Below are 14,912 nucleotides of genomic sequence, written 5' to 3'. Positions count from 1 at the left end.
AGCAGGGCTCTGCAGGACCTGCTGCTTCATCAGACCAGGCCACAGCTGACAATCCCTGGGAGCAATTGGTAGATGAGGACTGGCATACCAGCCCCACATCAGCATATTGACATAACGTCTGTTCAAAACCAGTGGTGGTATCAAGACCATTTTCACATGGGGGGGGGGGGTAAAACGCAAGGGGCTTCCTGCTTACAAACACGGGATGGTAAATCTCACATTTGCAGCCCTCCTCATGGGGGAACCCTTCTCGTGTTTTCCCTCTTAAAATCTGGAAGGAGTTAAAGCTAGGGCTTTAAATTTATGCTTCATATTCAATTAAAATTGCCCATCTCCTTAAAAAATGTAATATATGTGAATATATTATAGGTCTCCCAAGTCAACAATTTTAATTTAATTATACTGGATTAAAATCAAAGTTATTTGTCTATAAAACCTGTTTTCAATGGAAGAGACAGGCGCATTCACCATCCAATCCATAGAAAAACCAGGCTGAATTTTATTGAAGAAAAATCTATAAATAACTTCTCTGTAGCGCAGAAAAATAAAAATAAAATCAGTGCTGATGGTCCCCTATGTATCTTAGCCAAGCACTTTTTAATAAATAGTCAGTGGAAGAAAGGCAAAGCATAAACTGTGAACACCTTTTGTGGGTCCTGTATTCAAATTGTTTTCTTGTCAATATGACTGGTCAGCATACTCATTAATACAGATGTTTAGTATATGAAACATCCCAGATTCTAATCCCTGTCATCTCCTGATAATCTGGTCTCAGGAAGCAGATTGTCTAAGAGCATAGGGAACCTCATCCAATTAGAATAAACAGAAACTTGCTCTGGTGCAACAATAAAGTGTGGGTGTTTTTCTACAGAAAAGACAGGCAATACCACTCAGCCATCACATCTTTTAATGCCAAGGTGTTGCCTCAATTATTATATGGAGCAACAATATGGATTCATAAAATGGATGAGGCTATAAGTCTGCCACTAACATAGATCTGTTGAATATTGGCAGGTACCACCCTCAGAGTCAACTTTCTATCAAGCTAGAGCTTGGATTTTGGCACTGAATATGAGAGTCTGAGAATAACAATTGTTTTATATGAAGCAAGATAACTTCTCTAGTGCCTGGAACCAAACAATGAAAGAAAAATTGGATGTCATGCAAGGCTCTGAAAATGTAATTGCTCCTCTAGGATGCTCTTTAACTCATAAAATGATCAGAAAACAAATTATGGAAATAGATGCAAATAGTACCATATGAAGAACTAGGCAGGCCTGCTCTTTCTCTCATATGGAGGTACACCCAAGCTTTAGTATTCTGAAAGACTTATTCGGTTTAATGGTCCCAAAGAACAGACAGTTTCTGAAGGCCACACATTGGGCAAACTTACCTCAGATATTGTGGTGGTGGTTTGGATGCTAAAGAATGTGTAAGACATGTTCTATTTTAATGTCCTTGGTATAATAAGGCTTATATCCAATGGAAACCTGGAGGGATTGGAGCACCCTCTTCAGGAGCCCCTAGACATGGATCCCTTGGACCAATCATTTTGAAATGTGGAGGGGAGTCAGGGAAGAGCCTCCTGGAGATACTCTGAAGGTGGGAATGCCAACATTCCCATTGTAGTCTATGTCGCCATTGACTTCCATGGGCGCCAAAGCCAAAGTGGTTGAATCGGGGTCTTCGTGCACAAGCCTACTTGTAATCCCATAAGGGGTGGTGTTCAAAAGCACTATGCATATATGATTCTATGCATAGGCATTGCAACAGAGAAGTATGGTTTTTTTTTAATAAAAAAATTAGCAGGCATCACAGGACCTTTAAACTGTTGGAGAAAGAGGATTGGTTGCCTGAATTGATTGACAGGCAGAAGTGCAACACATAAAAAGTGTATTGCTCTCTTCCGCCTCTTTCAGCAGCAGGTGAGGAGGGTAAAATGTTCAAAAAGAAGGCAGACAAAGGCAAAACAGCAAAAAGTGAGGAGGGCCGGGGGGCACGATATAATGTCATTCTTTGCCATTCCGTGGGTGTGACACTATTTTTACTAATGTGTGGAAATGCCCTGTCTTTGATGATTTTAAGAGTCAGTTAAAACTCAAGATAAGTACTGGTGTTTCAAGAGAAGGGATTTGGGTACTGGAAAGAGTGCACCACCCTTCTGGAAACCAAATGAATCAGAGAATACTAAAGGTATTTAGAAAACACTGGGGGGGAAACCTCTCAGATAAAGATTTTAAGTAACTGTGAATTGCTTAAGAAACTCTCATTAGCTTGAAATATAAGAACAAAAATCTGTGCATGTACAGATTTTACCTGAGTTATCTATATTGAGTTACCTCAGGAATTTTATCCTATTTTCACCCTTTACATTTAATATACAATATCTTTTGTCAATTTGGAATGTAAAAATTTCTCAAATGATATTTAAGTCGTATAAGTTAAAGGGGACTCTCATTCCTTCGTTCAGATCCCTGGATTGAGCAAACAGCCAAAATATTATACTGGGACAGGCTGGGACAGCCAGAATTCTTCAGGAAAGAAGCAAACAAATAAATAGGGTGGTTCAGTCACAGAAGGGAAAGAAAAATGGAAGGGGAAATCTTTCCCCTGAGGAAGGGAAATGTACAAGGGCCATCATAGCAGACAATTGTACCACATACTTTGGTAAATCTCATCCATCCTTTAGTAGTGATTTCACTAGCAGGTAACCAGTCTTCCATTAGGTATAAAAAGTAAAAAGTGTTACAAGTATGGAGATTCATGTTCTCTATAGTTCTCTGGAAGTTGATAATATTACCGTGCCATGAAGACCACAGAGACAGATGGCACACTGATTTGCTTGCTTTAAGATTTCCCTGAAGCCAGGGAAGCATCAACATCTGAACAAGGTTTTCCTAATGTGATTCAAGCAGCCATTTTTTGACAGATGTGTCTTCTTTTTTTTCCCCCTTAAGGGTAAATCCAGCATGGGGCAGCAATAAACAGCTACTGACATATAGTGGAAGATTAAGGTAAAATCCTCCCATACCACTGAACATATCTCAGGCCAACTACAGTAGCAGCTGTAGCTGGGTCCAAGAGGAGACACACTGAACATGTTTATTTGCTATATCTTTATTCATGAGAGTTAAGGGAGTAGGTCTAGTAATGGTAACACAGGTGCCCATAACAGATTATTCAATTCATAAGTATTTGTGGTTCAATTATATAACAGTCAAGCCAGCAAAATCACTGGCACAGATTGTTTGATGCAAAATAGTGCAGCAGGGCATGGAAGCAAGAAAAATTAAGCCAGAAGTCAGATAGCTATAGAGTTAGGCCAAAGTTCAGGGTCAATGGAAGAGAAATCTAAGACAAAATCTGAATACAGGAGGAGGTCAAGAACCCACACCCACAGCATTAGCACACAGTCTTTGTACCATGCACAAGTTGCTCAGACTGAAAGGCTGTGGGCAACATCTATTCTTCCAGGCTGGATCTTATTGCATCCTTTAGTAAGCTGCTCCAAATAGCTATGATTGACTCCTCCAGGCAGGATGTCATTCCACAGATGGCAATGTTCAGGAAGGCACTGCTGGGCAGGAGAGAAGGCCCTCGTCCATCTCTCAGGGCAGGCGAGTCTGAGATTCAATTCAATATAATAAATATAATAAATAAATATGGTGGATAATATAGATCAGTATGGTGTCATGGTTCAAGATGAGTCCATACTCATGACAACCCTAACCACCTGTAGCTCCACCTGTTGCCTTCCCTTCCCCCACCCCAAGCTGCATCTACAAAGGCCAAAGGGGAAGTTGGAAAATGGGCATACACTGCTCCTCCCAACTCAGCTTGGTGTAGAAGAAGAATAGTTTATTATTATACCTAAAGGAGTCTCAAAACTACTACCCTAAGAAGTCTCAAAGCAGCTTGCAAACTCATTACCATTCCTTTCACTACAACAGACACATACCCTGAGGTAGGTGGGGCCGAGAAAGCATAGACAACACTGCTCAGCTAGTCTAACAGGACTGTGACTAGCTAAAGGTAACCCAGTTGGCTGCATGTGGAGGAGCAGGGAATCAAATCTGGTTCTACATTTTAGAGGCCACCATTCTAACCACTACCAAGTTGGCTGTAGAGAGGGTTGTGGGAGAGATGTACTGGAATGTCATTGTTTCAGCATGAAGCCCCTCAAATGCTGAACAAAGATTAGTGTCCATGGTTCCAGAGCCCCTGCCTACATGATCAAAAAGGGGGGCCTACAAGGCAGGAGCTGAACAGAGGGCTGTATCCAAGACATATTCCAAGTGTACTGTAACTCTAAAACACACTTGACCCAATGGCACAGGGCCAACAACCAGGCAAATATGTAATGCAGCTAGGTACACTCACCTCGCCATAGGTAACATTCTGAGTGTTGGAATAGTAACATAAGACACCCCAACATGCTGGTGGTAACCTGCTCCCCAAATGAGGGAGTGAATGTGTTAAATCAAAGCAGAAATACCTGGTGATAACTGGTCACTTTGCACTCTCAATAAAAGCCCCCAATCCTGACTTATTTGCAATGGGGGGTGACATCCAAAGTACCCTGTACTAGTAAAACATATGACATATTAAAAAGAGAGAGAAGGGAGAATTGTTATATTTTTTTTAATTTAAAAAATCAGGTGATACAACCATATATGGGGATGTTGATCCACCTCCTCTAAAATGGCCAATGATGGGCCTGGAGGGGGTGAAAAGGGGAGGGGCACTTGCTGGCTGAGACTTGCCATATGTGGTAGCAACTGGAGTCCAAAGAGGTAAGTAGTCTAATTTAAACTTAACTGTGTTGGGAAGTGGCAGGGGGTAACATTGAAGTGGATGCCTGCCTTGGCCCTGTTCCTGGCCCAGCCCACTGAGCTGTTTCTGGCATTGGGGAAGCAGGGAGGCAGAGCATGATGTCACGTCCAATGGGAGTGTTTGGGTGATGTCACTTCTGGTGACATGTGACTTCTGGGATGTGGCAGGGAGGTGTGGTTATTGACATTACTTCTGGGGTTTCTCAAAACCTGAAGAATGTTTCAGGGGTTTCTCAACAGTAGAAAGGTTGAGAAAGACTGCACTAAAGTAAACAAAGGAAAGGAAGCAACACAACAGACCAAATAAAGCACAACAGATAAAACAGATCAAGCACAACAGATTAAATAAAAGCTGACTCAGACCTTGCCCAGAGAGCAGTTCAAAAACTTTAGACATTCCTTTCTCCAAATAAAGAGATTTTTCCTTCCTGCTTCAGACTCCAGTGTCACAATTGCTGCTGAGAAATTACACAGATGTCTTCTTGCATCCATGCTAGCTGCCTTAGGTGCCAAGTATGTTGTTTTGGCCTAGGCAACTTCCCCCCGAATGAAGGGCTTCAGTTGGCCTGAACCATGCTTTCACATGAGTGGAGGTACTTTCACAGTTCAGCTTCTGGGAGCTAACCACGCCACTGAGGGGGAAATCTGAAGCAGCTGTGACTACCATGCCACTGAAAAAACATCTGTAATAGCAACAAGAGTTCATAGTCTGAGGAAGAGTTCTTGCACTCGAAAGCTCACACCCTGAGTAAATCTTTGTTGGTCTTAAAGGTGCTACTGGACTCTGATTTTATTCTCTTAAGAGTTTCAGTATATGGGGGGGGGGGTGGATTTATTCAAACTTTGGTGAAATCTTGCATCTTGCCTAATAGCAAAGACCAACACAAAAAATAGTCTGCTTTCTCCCACATTCATGTTGTGCAACAGCTGATTAATTGTTGTTTGTTTGCTTACCATTTGCTTTCCCAATTATACAAGCTCAAGGAAGCAAAGCACAAACCTATGACAGTTTTTTTACACAGTGGATTTATTGGCTGGTAGGCAGTTAAACATTTCAAGGGCCTTTGCCTCTGATAAATTGCCTGTGGTAAATACCTTCTGTGAGGGCCTATTTCTTAAATTTGTAGGACTCTGTTACAATTTCAATGAGATAATAGCAGTGAAGTAAGCATAGTATATTATTGAATTCTAGGGAAAATATGTATTAAATGGATACCTATTATGGAATTAATAGAGATTCACTGTCATTACTCATGTTTTCCCCAAGGGGAGAGTCAAATTCTGACAGTAGATATCCATTGGGGGCTTATGCTAAGGTGACCAGATTTTAACATTGGTAAAGCAGGACACCATTGACCGGGGGGGGGGGTCTTGATTAAAAATTTGGTCTATATGGAGCAACAAAAAGTTTCATAGACAGCATAGAATGCAAAAATAGTATTGTAATATATATTTTTTAAATTTCAACATAAGTACAATTTGCCAGGTACCCCTAGATGTCCCTCCAAAAGTGGGACAATCTGGTCACTTTAGTTTACGCATGGATCAGTTTTCAAAGCAGTCAGTTCACCAACCCTTTTAAAAATGTTTTTAAAACATTCCCATTTATGCATGAGCTGTCATATTGCATTGTTATTGTTTTTTCAGTGATTATGCACCTTAAAAAGTTTCTATGATAACTCTGAAAGGAGGATGAGAATTTGAGGAGGGAGTTCCATTGCTAGGCAATTTCATTCACATTCCAACTAACATCCATAATTAGCATTTTAATTGTAGCCAGTACCTTTAAGACGGAGAGCCTTGGTATGAGGAAATCAATCTATGAAGGACTGATTTCTGGGGGAAATCATTGTAAACTAGCTACCAGAAAGCCACCCGGAGTTAGGGCAAAGCCCCTTCCTTCTTAAGAAAAAGCCGCGTGAAACACCCAGGCTGTCCTCGGGCTATTGCGGGCAATGGGAGACTGAATCAAATTGCATGTTCACCTGATCACTGACACCGAGGAAGCAGAAATCAGAAGCAGGTGCCTCAAGCTCCCCCCACCCCCCATGGTCACTGATCAGAGGTAGAGCTTTGTAGTCTCAGGGGTGTTCACAGAAGGCTGTGGAGGAAATGCATACCACAGGGTAATTTCTACTAATTTACATAGCAATAAAGTAAGCTGGGTTGCCAGGGCAAATGGCATGTTCACATGATCACCGACAAAGGCAGAGTATCAGCAGCAAGCACTTGAGTTCCCATTGGTAGACGAGGGATGACGAGCAGAAAAGGGGTGGAGACCAAAAACATGTTCACATTTATGCATCAAAAAGGACTATTATAGGGGGGCGGAGAAATATGGCTTCTTGAGCAGTTCACTATCAGTGAACTCTGGAACCTAACGAGCTGATTTGCAGCTGCAATTGGCAGAAAGGGGCAAGGTGCGCAAACCTTCCCGGTGTTCTACTAAGGAAGTTCTTGGGAACTCGTGGGGCCAATTCTTATCCTTTTTCTATCTTCTCATTTTTTTAAAAAAAATTGTTTTTTTTTCCTATCACTCCCTGAGCTGCCTGGAAGAGTCTTCAGAATTTCTACGGAGATTAATTTCTGACTACAAACATCTAAGAGTGAGTAATTCTCCAGTGACTTTAAATTGTTTTTGCATACCTCCCCCTGCTCTGTTATCAAGAAGCGGCAGTGAAGTTACCTCCTACAAAGCCTTTCCTGCCAGTTATTTTTTTCCTCTTATAACTTCAGGGGGAAGGTGAGATATACTAATAACACTGAAAAACAAGAAAGCATTAAACCAGTCTGTTTATTACTTCGCGGAGATTTCCTTGATAAGGCATTCGCGCGATACCTTTCCTGAAGCTCCGTGACTTTCTAAGCAACATCGTCAAAACCCTTTGAGGGAGGACCTCTCCTGGCTATTTGCAATATTGTCTGAGCTTGGCTGGTGACTTATAAGCCTAAAATATGTCTATGTTAAAAAGAATGGGCCATCTAATAGAGAAACAAACTCAAGATTTCAAAGCATTTACAGAAGGTTTGCTTAAGTATATTTTCAAGGAGATCCAAGATGGCAAGGAAGAAGTTTTTAACAGGATTGATGGACTAAAACAGTGGTTGATGACAGCTCTAAACAAAGTTTTAAATCATCAGCAGAAGAGAAATCTGAAATTTTGGAGATAGAAAAGGGGGTGTTGGAGCCCCTCAGAAAAATGACTCCCCAGATAAGGACACCCTTTTAAAAAAGGTATACAGCTATTTCAAAGCAACAGTACACAAGAATCAGCCAAAAGATAAATGGAAAGTAATTGATTTAAAGGAGCTTCTCAGGAAAAAAATCGTACTGATACATTGTGGATTGGAGTCCAGGAGGTACAACTACTTCAAGATCCATCGGTGAATATTCTATGGAAAGGAGTACAATGGCACTTTCTACGCCGAAGTCTAACTGGACAGAATATAAGTCTATGGAAACAACAAGGTACAGCAAGCCTCGATATGAGACCCCCTTAAGAAGATTGGGGAAGGGAAAGGAGAAGCAAAGGAAAGGAAATTTCAAGCAAATGGGGACTTTGGGGGGGGGGGGGTTAGAGGGAGAGGTGATATTTTAAGCCAATATATTATGTCTTTGTTCTTTTCTGTATCTATATAAAAATAAAAATAATAAAAAAGTTAAAAAGACCATTATCACTGCCATAACACAAGAAAAGAAATTGTAAAGCTAGTTTCAGAAACCTTGCTGATAAAACACTGCCGGTACTGTGGCCAGCGTTTGCAATAAAAAAATGAAAATAACACAATGGGTTTCACACTGCAAAAAAAACCCGTCATTTTTGGCAGTCTTTTTGTGAGTTTTCTATGATGCATAATACATCCCGGATTCTTCCAGCGTAGTTTGATAGTTTCTTGCATGTTATGACTGAGCTCCAGCCCAGTGTTTCTTCTGTATCTGACAGTGTGAAAGTTTAATTTTATATGCCTCTGTAGAGAACTGGTTTTGCCTTTTGATCTCTTGGCTTTGCGGTCAACAGTGCCCTAAAGCAGGGGCAGTCAACCTGTGGTCCTCCAGATGTTCATGGACTACAATTCCCAGGAGCCCCTGCCAGCATTCCATCTAGAGGACCACAGGTTGACTACCCCTGCCCTAAAGCATTGTTTTGTTTGTTGTTTGTTTGTTTGATTGATTGATTTCTATACTGCCCTTCCATATGGCTCAGGTTTAGTGATAAATAGTTAAATGAACAATTAAGTGTCTTTATTGTTGTTGTTAGGTACGAAGTCATGTCCGACCCATCATGACCCCATGGACAATGATCCTCCAGGCCTTTCTGTCCTCCACCATTCCCCGGAGTCCATTTAAGTTTGCACCTACTGCTTCAGTAACTCCATCCAGCCACTGCATTCTAATTCGTTCCCTTCTTCTTTTGCCCTCGATCGCTCCCAGCATTAGGCTCTTCTCCAGGGAGTCCTTCCTTCTCATGAGGTGGCCAAAGTATTTGAGTTTCATCTTCAGGATTTGGCCTTCTAAGGAGCAGTCAGGGCTGATCTTCTCTAGGACTGACCGGTTCGTTCGCCTTGCAGTCCAAGGGACTCGCAAGAGTCTTCTCCAGCACCATAACCTTGACTAAACGCACTTTTGTTTGCAGGGTGATGACTCTGTTTTTTAGGAAGCTGTCTAGATTTGCCATAGCTTTCCTCCCCAGGAGCACACGTCTTTTAATTTCTTTGCTGCAGTCCCCATCTGCAGTGAACTTGGAGCCCAAGAAAATAAAATCTGTCACTATCTCCATTTCTTCCCCATCTATTTGCCAGGAATTGAGAGGGCCGGATGCCATGATCTTTGTTTTCTTGATGTTGAGTTTCAAGCCAACTTTTGCACTCTCCTCCTTCACCCGCATCAACAGGTTGTTTAGTTCCTCTTCACTTTCTGTCATTAGAGTGGTATCATCTGCATATCTGAGGTTGTTGATATTTCTCCCTGCAATCTTGATCCCAGTTTGTGACTCCTCTAATCCTGCCTTTCTCATGATATGCTCCGCATACAAGTTAAATAGGCAAGACCACAGTATACAGCCTTGCCGAACTCCTTTCTCAATTTTGAACCAATCAGTGATTCCATGTTCAGTTCTCACTGTTGCTCCTTGACCTGCATATAGGTTTCTCAAGAGACAAATAAGATGCTCTGGTATTCCCATCTCTTTAAGAACTTGCCACAATGTGTTGTGTTTCACACAATCAAAGGCTTTAGCATAGTCAATGAAGCAGAAGTAGCAGTTCATCTGGAACTCCCTAGCTTTCTCCATGATCCAGCGTATGTTGGCAATTTGATCTCTAGTTCCTCTGCCTCTTCAAAATCCTGCCTGTACTTCTGGAAGTTCTCGGTACACATATTGCTGGAGCCTAGCTTGTAAAATTTTGAGCATAACTTTGCTGCATGAGAAATTTATTGCAATGGTGCCGTAGTTTGAACATTCTTTCGCATTGCCCTTCTTTGGGATTGGAATGTAAACTGACCTTTTCCAATCCAGTGGCCATTGTTGAGTTTTCCAAATTTGCTGGCATATTGAGTTTTACTGCATCGTCTTTTAAGATTTTGAATAGTTCAACTGGAATGCTGTCTCTACCACTAGCTTTATTGTTGCTCAGACTTCCTAAGGCCCATTTGACTTCACATTCCAGGATGTCTGGCTCCAGGTCAGTAACTACCCCATTATGGTTATCAGGGACATTAAGCTCACTCTCATATAGTTCTTCTGTATAATTTTGCCACCTTTTTTAAATCTCTTCTGCTTCTGTGAGGTCCCTACCATTTTGATCCCTTATCCTACCCATCTTTGCAAGTGTCTTTAATATGCCTTAAATCACTATGTATACTTTTACAGAGTCAATTGGTGTATTGATTAATTAAACATTGTTTGTAATGGAAGGTCTTTCATTGTTTAATTGTTATTAGAATCATAGAATCATAGAATCATAGAGTTGGAAGGGGCCATACAGGCCATCTAGTCCAACCCCCTGCTCAATGCAGGATCAACCCAAAGCATCCAAGAAAAGTGTGTATCCAACCTTTGCTTGAAGACTGCCAGTGAGGGGGAGCTCATCACCTCCTTAGGCAGCCTATTCCACTGCTGAACTACTCTGACTGTGAAAAAATTTTTCCTGATATCTAGCCTATATCGTTGTACTTGTAGTTTAAACCCATTACTGCGTGTCCTTTCCTCTGCAGCCAATGGGAACAGCATCCTGCCCTCCTCCAAATGACAACCTTTCAAATACTGAAAGAGGGCTATCATGTCCCCTCTCAGCCTTCTTTTCTCCAGGCTGAACATTCCCAAGTCCCTCAACCTATCTTCATAGGGCTTGGTCCCTTGGCCCCAGATCATCCTCATTGCTCTCCTCTGTATCCTTTCAATTTTATCTACATCCTTCTTGAAGTGAGGCCTCCAGAACTGTATACAGTACTCCAGGTGTGGTCTGACCAGTGCCATATACAATGTGACTATGACATCTTGTGTTTTTGATGTGATGCCCCTGTTGATACAGCCCAAAATGGCATTCGCCTTTTTTGCCGCTGCATCACACTGCATGTTCATGTTTAGTTTACAATCCACAAGTACCCCAAGGTCTTGTTCACACACAGTGTTACCTAGAAGTGTATCCCCCATCCAGTAGGCATGCTTTTCATTTTTCTGACCCAGATGCAGAACTTTACACTTATCTTTATTAATTTGCATCTTGTTCTCATTTGCCCATTTTTCCATTGTGTTCAGATCTCGTTGAACTCTGTCTCTATCTTCTGGAGTATTTGCCAGTCCTCCCAATTTGGTGTCATCTGCAAACTCGATGAGTAGTCCTTCCACCCCCCTCATCTAGATCATTAATAAATATGTTTAAAAGTACTGGACCAAGCACAGAGCCCTGAGGTACCCCGCTACTCACCTCCCTCCAGTCTGATGAAACACCATTGACAACAACTCTTTGAGTGCGGTTCTCTACCCAATTCCCTATCCACCTAACTATCTGAAAATCCAGATTGCAATCCTTCAATTTATCCATTAGAACATCATGGGGAACCTTATCAAAAGCTTTACTAAAATCCAAGTAAACGACATCAAACGAATTTCCACGATCCAGCTAACCTGTCACTTGGTCAAAAAACGAAACTAGGTTGGTCTGACAGGACCTGTTGGAGACAAATCCATGCTGAATTCCTTGGATCACCAAATTGTCCTCCAGATGTTTGCAGATCGCTCCCTTTAATATCTGCTCCATTATCTTACCCACAAACAGAGGTCAGACTCACAGGTCTGTAGTTTCCCGGGTAATCCTCCCTTTTTTGAAGACTGGAATAACGTTTGCTCTCTTCCAGTTCTCCGGGACATCTCCAGTCCTTAAAGAGGTCCCAAAGATGATGGACAAGGGTTGTGCAAGTTCTCTGGAAAGTTCTTTGAGCACTCTGGGGTGCATTTCATCTGGCTTTGAACTCATCCAGTACAGCTAAATGCCTCTCAACAACCTCTCTGTCCATGTCAACCTGCCACCCAGACTCTATCTCTTGGCTACTGCCATCTCTAGATGTGCCTAAACCCTTTGACCTGTGGGGAAAAAACAGATGTAAAATAGGCGCTGAGCCTTTCTGCTTTCTCTGCATCCTCCATTAGAGTTTGTCCATCCACACCCAACAGTGGGCCCATTGCCTCCTTTACTTTACGTTTGCTCCTCACATAACTGAAAAATCTTTTCTTGTTACAGTGGGCTTCCCTGGCCAGTCTTAGCTCACTCTCAGCTTTTTCTTTTCTTATGATTGATCTACAGTGCCTAGTAACCTGTAGGTACTCTTCTTTAGAGCTCTGTACCTCCGTCCATTTCCTGAACATTTGCCTTTTCTTTCTTAGTTCCTCTAGAAGTTCTCTGTTCATCCAAATAGGCTTCTTAGAGCTCCTGCAGTGTTTTCATCTTTCTGGGATAGTCATTGATTGAGCATGCAATAGCTCTTGTTTGAGTAGCACCCACCCTTCACATGCTCCCTTCCCTTCCAGCATTCTCGTCCATGGTAAGACACTCATCATGTCTCTGAGTTTATTAAAGTTTGCTCTAAGAAAATCCAGCATCCGCATCTGGCTACAAGCTTCCTTGGCTCCCCATCTCAAAAGGAATTCTATGAGGACATGGTCACTTCCCCCTAGGGTCCCCACCTCCTTCACCACCAACTCTTGCCTGTTGTTTAATGGGGGGTTTAAATGGGGTTTTTATGGGACATTGTTATGTTTTTTAATTGTTAGCTGCCTCGAGGTGACAAAAGTTGTGAGAGGCGGGATATAAATCTAAGAAATAAATAAATAAGAGTTTAATGTTTGAGGTTGGTGGTTTACATTGGAAATACATTGACCAAAGTGCTTGCAGGTTTGCCTATCAAGTCTAAGCGGGCTTCTTTTTAAGAAGAGGAAATGTGTCTTCAGAAGCCTGGAGAGTATTATATTGATACTTTAGTTTCAAAATAATTTATTTAATCGGTGTCTGTTGTTTTCCTGTGCCTTAGTGAGGCTCAGTGCTTGCTTTGTTTATTTTTTAATGCACTCCAGGAGATCCAAGAGGTTCTAGGAAACATTTGAATTTCTTATAAAAACCTATTGCCTTTGTTTAGTGATCATTAGAATGTGTCCCTGAAGCTGTTTTTGAGGTTCTTTTACAATGCTAATATCTGTTTTGAGAAAACTGCAATATAATTTGGGTTTCAGCCCCAGCTGCACTATTAGTTACACTTGGGAGTTGCAGATTTAGTAACTTTCTTTTGAAATTTCCTAAAAGCAAACCACCAGCATAGATCCTGTTTAGACTATGCATGGTTGGGAACAGGTTGAGCCTGCTACACCTGGACAGAGGTTCAGGAGCTTACATTAACTGTGAGAATTGCTTTGGGACTACCTATTTAGTGATGAACCTATGAGGTGTCTGTGATATTTACAACTTCAGGCCCTGTCAGACCATCCTTCTAACAGATGCCTGGTTTAGCCACGCCCCCATTGCCATGACAATGTAGTGCTTCCAGAGGATGCCAGTGCTGGGAGTTCTCTCCCACCAGCCAGGTCCCTGTCGGTGTTCCTCCCCCATAGTGGCAATGACTCCTTTAGATGAGTCTAGGGGGCTTTTTGTCGGCCTAATCCACCAGTAAAAAACGTTTTTCATACTGCACTTATTATTTGGTCTTCAGTTAAGGTCTTCAATACTCTCTAGGGTTTTGACTTTGTTGTGTTTCCTTTTCCTCTTCTCTTTTATTATTCTCATTTTGTAAAATATACTCCTCTTTCTATCTGTCAAGTAGAAAAGAGCAAGAGTCCAATAGCACCTTAAAGAATTTGTGGCAGGATATGAGCTTTCATGAGTCACTGCTCAATTCTTCCGATGCCATGACTCACAAAATTTCATACCCTGTCACAAATATTTTGTTACTCTTTGAGGTTCTACTGGACTCTTGCTCTTTTCTGCTGCTATAACCAAACATATCCATTTTGATCTATCTGCCAAGTGCCTTCTTTTTCATGCTTCTATTCTCTGTTCCTCATGAAGGAATACCTATATCCTTAACATGACACAGAAACAATGGTAAATATAATTAGTACTGACTATCAAATCAGGGAACTGCTAGAGAGAAGCATCACTACAATTAAAGGAAAAATTGGTCCATCCCTTATTTCAAGCTACCTTATTCAATCCAGATTTTGATCCAAATGTTCTACCAAATGATCCATTTCTCACCTGCATTTTATCAGTGGACTGATGTGACTGTTATTTATTTTTCCCAGAGTAACTGCAAGGAACAAATACCTTATTTTGCCCTTGTCATGCTCCTACTGAGGCTAATGGTGACATTCCTGCTTCCAAAGGGAGCATGTCTGTCAGCTTTCCTCCCTAGCAACAGCTGCTGTGATGCTCAGCAAACATTTCTGTTCAAATGGCTCCTGATTAGTTTCCACAGTGTCTGCTTTTCAGAAGAATTCTGGAGACTTCGGCTCCATCTCCTTTAGCCACACTTGCTTTCTTGTTTTGGAGTCTCCCTTTGGAGTTCTGCACCACAGAAAAGCTGTCAGAGAA

General features: G+C 41.7%; 1 long non-coding RNA gene across 2 annotated transcripts in view; it reads right to left on the bottom strand.

The window, feature by feature from the left end:
• Window positions 1-3,124: 3,124 nt before the first annotated feature.
• LOC143837992 (uncharacterized) overlaps window positions 3,125-14,912 on the bottom strand; it is a 137,241-nt gene continuing 125,453 nt past the window's right edge. For both annotated transcript variants that reach the window (XR_013231188.1, XR_013231189.1), the window contains one exon: window positions 3,125-3,623. This is a non-coding gene — a long non-coding RNA (uncharacterized LOC143837992). The remainder of the gene's footprint in view (window positions 3,624-14,912) is intronic.

This window comes from Paroedura picta, chromosome 5 (genome assembly GCF_049243985.1).
Source record: "Paroedura picta isolate Pp20150507F chromosome 5, Ppicta_v3.0, whole genome shotgun sequence".
Lineage (NCBI taxonomy): Eukaryota > Metazoa > Chordata > Lepidosauria > Squamata > Gekkonidae > Paroedura > Paroedura picta.
Note: the sequence above shows the minus strand (reverse complement) of the source record. Positions and strands in the feature narration are given on the sequence as shown.